The 6,420-nt window shown below is 37.7% G+C and overlaps 1 non-coding gene across 1 annotated transcript; it reads right to left on the bottom strand.

Moving 5' to 3' along the window:
- Positions 1 to 1,650: 1,650 nt before the first annotated feature.
- Positions 1,651 to 1,758, bottom strand: LOC130937982 (small nucleolar RNA R71). Its single transcript, XR_009069168.1, has one exon. It is a non-coding gene; the product is annotated as a small nucleolar RNA R71 (small nucleolar RNA).
- Positions 1,759 to 6,420: the final 4,662 nt, after the last annotated feature.

Raw genomic sequence — 6,420 nt, 5'->3', positions numbered from 1 at the left:
TTGTTCTTGACAAGTCTTCTTGTTTGATCTTTAAATTTTCTTGTTTTGTGTTTTTTGTTGTTTTTCATATGCATTTTTGCATTCATAGTGTCTAAGCATTAAAAATTTCTAAGTTTGGTGTCTTGCATGTTTTTCTTTTCTTAAAAATTTCTTTTGTGTTTTTCTCTCTCTTCATTAAAATTTCAAAAAAAAAAATATCTTTTCCTTTTTTCTATCATAAATTTTGAAAATTTGAGTTGACTTAGTCAAAAAATTTTAAAACTTAGCTATTTCTTATAAGTCAAGTCAAATTTTCAATTTTAAAAATTCTATCTTTTCAAAATCTTTTTCAAAAATAAAATCTTTTTCATTTTTCTTATTATTTTTCGAAAATTTTAAAAATTAATTTTCAAAATATTTTTCTTATCTTTATTTTAAATTTTCAAAAACTTTACTAACAATTAATGTGGTTGATTAAAAAATTTAAAGTTTGTTACTTTCTTGTTAAGAAATGTTCAATCTTTAAATTCTAGAATCATATCTTTTAGTTTCTTGTTAGACAAGTAATCAATTTTAATTTTAAAAATCAAATCTTTTTCATAATATCTCTTCAATCATATCTTTTTCAACCATATCTTTTCAAAACATATCTTTTTCAAAATAAAAATCTTTTCTAACTTCTTATCTTTTCAAAATTGATTTTCAAATCTTTTTCAACTAACTAATTGACTTTTTATTTGTTTCTTATCTTTTTCAAAACTACCTAACTACTTTTCTCTCTCTAATTTTCAAAAATAACTTTCCTCTTTTTAAAAATTCTTTTAATTAAACTAATTGTTTCAAATTTTAATTTTAATTTTAATTTTATTTCTTCTTTTAATTTTCGAAAATCCCTAACCATTTTTCAAAAACAATTTTCGAAAAATTCTTTCTCTCATCTCCTTCTATTTATTTATTCAATTAGTAACACTTCTCTTCATCTCAAAATTCGAACCCTTTCTTCTCCTCTGAGTTCGAATTTTTCTCTTCTCATTCTTCTACTCTTTTATTCATATACTCACATAAAGGAATCTCTCTACTGTGGTAAAGAGGATCACTATTATTATTTTCTATTCCCTTCTTTTTCATATGAGCAGGAGCAAGGACAAGAACATTCTTGTTGAAGTAGATCCTGAACTTGAAAGGACTCTGAAGAAGAAATTAAGAGAAGCTAGAATACAACAATCCAGAGACAACCTTGCAGAAATTTTCGAAAAAGAAGAGGAGATGGCAGCCGAAAATAATGACAACAATAATAATGCAAGGAGGATACTTGGTGATTATACTACACCTACTTCCAACTTTTATGGAAGAAGCATCTCAATTCCTGGCATTGGAGCAAACAATTTTGAGCTAAAGCCTCAACTAGTTGCTCTAATGCAACAGAATTGCAAATTCCATGGACTTCCATCAGAAGATCCCTATCAATTTTTAACTGAATTCTTGCAGATCTGTGAGACTATTATAACTAATGGAGTAGATCTTGAAGTCTACAGGCTCATGCTTTTCCCTTTTGCTGTAAGAGACAGAGCTAGAACATGGTTGGACTCACAACCTAAAGATAGCATGGATTCTTGGGATAAGCTGGTCACGTCTTTCTTGGCTAAGTTCTTTCCTCCTCAAAAGCTAAGCAAGCTTAGAGTGGATGTTCAGACCTTTAAGCAAAAAGATGGTGAATCCCTCTATGAAGCTTGGGAAAGATACAAACAGTTGACCAAAAAGTGTCCTGCTGACATGCTTTCAGAGTGGACCATTTTAGATATATTCTATTATGGTCTATCTGAGTTCTCTAAGATGTCACTGGACCATTCTGCAGGTGGATCCATTCACCTAAAGAAAATGCCTGCAGAAGCTTAAGAACTCATTGACATGGTTGCAAATAACCAATTCATGTACACCTCTGAGAGGAATCCTGTGAGTAATGGGACGCCTCAGAAGAGGGGAATTCCTGAAATTGATGCTCTGAATGCCATATTGGCTCAGAACAAAATGTTGACTCAGCAAGTCAACATGATTTTTCAGAGTCTGAATAGATGGCAAAATGCATCCAACAGTACTAAAGAGGCATCTTCTGAAGAAGAAGCTTATGATCTTGAGAATCTGCAATGGCAGAGGTGAATTACATGGGTGAACCCTATAGGAACACCTATAATTTCTCATCGAGAAATCATCTAAATTTCTCATGAAAGGATTAACAAAAGCCTCAACAAAGCTTTAACAATGGTGGAAGAAACAGGCTCAGCAATAGCAAGCCTTTTCCATCATCTTCTCAGCAACAGACAGAGAATTCTAAGCAGAGTCCCTCTAACTTAGCAAACATAGTCTCTGATCTGTCTAAGGTCACTTTAAGTTTCATGATTGAAACAAGGTCCTCCATTAGAAATCTGGAGGCACAAGTGGGCCAGCTGAGTAAGAAAATCACTGAAACTCCTCCTAGTACTCTCCCAAGCAATACAGAAGAGAATCCAAAAAGAGAGTGCAAGGCCATTGATATTGTCTATATGGCCGAATCCAAGGAGGAAGGGGAGGACGTGAATCCCAATGAGGAAGACCTCATGGGACGTCCCCCCAGACAGAAAATAGTTCCCTATTGAGGACCTAAAGGAATCTGAGGATCATATAGAAACCATAGAGATTCTATTGAATCTCCTTCTGCCATTCATGAGCTCTGAGAACAACTCTTCCTCTGAAGAGGATGAAGATGTAACTGAAGAGCAAGTTGCTCAATATCTAGGAGCCATCATGAAGCTGAATACCAAGTTGTTTGGTAATGAGACTTGGGAAGATGCACCTCCCTTGCTCATTAGTGAACTAGATACATGGGTTCAGCAAACTTTACCTCAAAAGAAACAAGATCCTGGTAAATTCTTAATACCCTGTACCATAGGCACCATGACCTTTGAGAAGGCTCTGTGTGACCTGGGGTCAAGTATAAATCTTATGCCACTATCTGTAATGGAGAAGCTGGGAATCTTTGAGGTACAGGCCGCTACATTCTCATTAGAGATGGAAAATAAGTCAATAAGATAAGCTTATGGAATGGTAGAGGACGTGTTGGTAAAGGTTAAAGGCCTTTACATCCCTGCTGATTTCATAATCTTAGACACTGGGAAGGTTGAGGATGAATGCATCATCCTTAGAAAACCCTTCCTAGCCACAGCAGGAGCTGTGATTGATGCTGACAGAGGAGAGCTAGTCCTTCAATTGAATGGGGACTACCTTGTGTTTAAAGCACAAGGACCCTCCTCTGCAACCATGGAGAGGAAGCATAAAAAGCTTCTCTCAATACAGAGTCAAACAAAGCCCCCACAATCAAACTCTAAGTTTGGTGTTGGGAGGCCACAACCAAACTCTAAGTTTAGTGTTGAACCCCCACATTCAAACTCTAAGTTTGGTGTTGGGAGGTCCCAACAATGCTCTGATGATCTGTGAGCTCCAAGAGAGCTTACTGTCAAGCTATTGACATTAAAGAAGCGCTTATTGGGAGGCAACCCAATTTTTATTTATCTATATTTCTATTGTTCTTTTATGTTTTATTAGGTTTATGATCATGTGGAGTCACAAAACAATTGCTAAAATTAAAAACAGAATAAAAAATAGCAGAAGAAACAGCACACCCTGGAGGAAGATCTTACTGGCGTTTAAACGTCAGTAAGGAGAATCTGGCTGGCGTTCAACGCCAGAACAGAGCATGAATCTGGTGTTGAACACCAGAAACATGCAGCAGTCTGGCGTTTAAATGCCAGGATTGCACCCTGAGGAAAGCTGGCGTTTAACGCCAGCAACAAGCATCAGGCTAGTGTTAAAAGCCAGAAACATGCTACATTTGGGCGTTTAACGCCAGAAACAAGCTTCAGTTTGGCGTTAAACGCCAGGATTGCAGGCAGAGGGCATTTTACACGCCTAATTATTGCAGGGATGATTCATCCTTGACACCTCAAGATCTGTGAACCCCACAGGATCCCCACTTACCTCAACTCACCTTCTCTCCTCTTCACACAATCCAATAACACTCTTCCCCAAATACCCTTCACCAATCACCTCAATCTCTCTTCCCCATCACCTCTTTACCACTCACATCCACCCACTCTTCCCCATAAACCCCACCTACCTTCAAATTCAAAATCTCTTTCCCACCCAAACCCACCCTAAATGACCGAATCCTAACCCCTCTCTCTCCACTATATAAACCCCTCTATCCTTCTTCATTTTCACACATCACTACCCTCTCTTATCTCCCTTGGCCGAATACACATCTCTCTCTATCTCTTCCATTTCTTCTTCTTCTTCATCTATTAATTTTCTTTTGCTCGAGGACGAGCAACATTCTAAGTTTGGTGTGGTAAAAGCATAGGTTTTTTATTTTTCTATAACCATTGATGGCACCTAAGGCCGGAGAAACCTCTAGAAAGAGGAAAGGGAAGACAAAAGCTTCCACCTCCAAGTCATGGGAGATGGAGAGATTCATCTCAAAAGCCCATCAAGACCACTTCTATGAAGTTGTGGCCAAGAAGAAGGTGATCCCTGAGGTCCCTTTCATGCTCAAGAAAAATGAGTATCCAGAGATCCGACATGAGATCCAAAGAAGAGGTTGGAAAGTTCTTACCAACCCCATTCAACAAGTCAGAATCTTAATGGTTCAAGAGTTCTATGCCAATGCATGGATCACTAGGAACCATGATCAAAGTATGAACCCAAACCCAAAGAATTATCTTACAATGGTTCGGGGAAAATGCTTAGATTTCAGTCCGGAGAATATAAGGTTGGCATTCAACTTGCCTGTGATGCAAGAAGATGTACGCCCCTACACTAGAAGGGTCAACCTTGATCAAAGGTTGGACCAAGTCCTCATGGACATATGTGTGGAAGGGGCTTAATGGAAAAGAGACTCAAAAGGTAAGCCGGTTCAATTAAGAAGACTGGACCTTAAGCCTGTGGCTAGATGATGGTTGGAGTTTATCCAACGTTCCATCATCCCCACTAGCAACCGATCCGAAGTTACTGTGGATCGGGCCATCTTGATCCATAGCATCATGATTGGAGAGGAAGTAGAAGTTCATGAAGTCATTTCTCTAGAACTCTACAAAGTAGCTGAAAAGCCCTCCACCTTGGCAAGGCTAGCTTTTCCTTATCTCATTTGCCATCTATGCTACTCAGCTGGAGTTATCATAGAAGGAGACATCCTCATTGAAGAAGACAAGCCCATCACTAAGAAAAGGATGGAGCAAACAAGAGAAGCCATCCATGGATCTCAAGAGACGTATGAGGAAGCTCATCATAAAAAAATCCCTGAGATGCCTCAAGGGATGCATTTTCCTCTAAACAATTATTGAGAACAACTCAACACTTCTCTAGAAGGATTGAGTCATGACATGAACCAATTAAGGGTGGAACACCAAGAACACTCCATCATTCTCAATGAGATTAGAGAAGATCAAAGAGCTATGAGGGAAGAGCAACAAAGGCAAGGAAGAGACATAGAGGAGCTCAAGAACACCATTGGTCCTTCAAGGAGAAGGTGCCACCATTACTAAGGTAGACTCATTCCGTAACTTCCTTGTTCTTATCTCTCTATTTCTCGGTTTATGAACTTCATGTTTGTCTATGTTTGTGTCTTTATTACATGCTCATTAGTGTCTAGTGTCTATGTCTTAAGGCTATGAATAATTTCATGAACCCTTCACCTCTCTTAAATGAAAAATGTTTCTAATACAAAAGAACAAGAGGTACATGAGTTTCGAATTCATCCTTGAAATTAGTTTAATTATATTGATGTGGTGACAATACTTTTTTGTTTTCTGAATGAATGCTTGAACAGTGCATATTTTTTTATCTTGTTGTTTATGAATGTTAAAATTGTTGGCTCTTGAAAGAATGATGAACAAGAGAAATGTTATTGATAATCTGAAAAATCATGAAATTGATTCTTGAAGCAAGAAAAAGCAATGAAAAAGAAAAAGCTTGCGAAAAAAATGGCAAAAAAAATAGAGAAAGAAAAAGAAAAAGACAATAGCCCTTAAAACCAAAAGGTAAGGGTAAAAAGGATCCAAGGCTTTAAGCATCAATGGATAGAAGGGCCCAAAGAAATAAAATCCAGGCTTAAGCGGCTAAATCAAGCTGTCCCTAACCATGTGCTTGTGGCATGCAGGTCCAAGTGAAAAAGCTTGAGACTGAGTGGTTAAAGTCGTGATCCAAAGCAAAAAGAGTGTGCTTAAGAGCTCTGGACACCTCTAGCTGGGGACTTTAGCAAAGCTAAGTCACAATCTGAAAAGGTTCACCCAGTCATGTGTCTGTGGCATTTATGTATCCGGTGTTAATACTGGAAAACAAAGTGCTTAGGGCCACGGCCAAGACTCATAAAAGTAGCTGTGTTCAAGAATCAACATACTTAACTAGGAGAAT

This window comes from Arachis stenosperma, chromosome 6, assembly GCF_014773155.1.
Source record: "Arachis stenosperma cultivar V10309 chromosome 6, arast.V10309.gnm1.PFL2, whole genome shotgun sequence".
NCBI lineage: Eukaryota > Viridiplantae > Streptophyta > Magnoliopsida > Fabales > Fabaceae > Arachis > Arachis stenosperma.
The sequence above is the reverse complement of the archived record's forward strand: the minus strand, read 5'-3'. Positions and strand labels throughout refer to the sequence as shown.